Here is a 202-nt window from a genome sequence, read left to right as displayed (position 1 = left end):
ACCCAGTAGGACTCTGCTTGTCAACGCTTTGGCTTTCTGGTGTTCCACCTATTTCTAGCTGGGAAGAGGGTCATCCACCACTAGCTTGAGAACCGCAAAGGGTCGAGTTGATGCGTCTCTAGTATGAACTGATACTCATAGAAGAGCGGGTTCATAGTAACAGGTCCAACTATTAAGTTGAAAGCTGGAGCTGGGGTTAGAG

This window comes from Sesamum indicum, linkage group LG3, assembly GCF_000512975.1.
Source record: "Sesamum indicum cultivar Zhongzhi No. 13 linkage group LG3, S_indicum_v1.0, whole genome shotgun sequence".
In the NCBI taxonomy this organism is placed as follows: Eukaryota; Viridiplantae; Streptophyta; class Magnoliopsida; order Lamiales; family Pedaliaceae; genus Sesamum; species Sesamum indicum.
Note: the sequence above shows the minus strand (reverse complement) of the source record.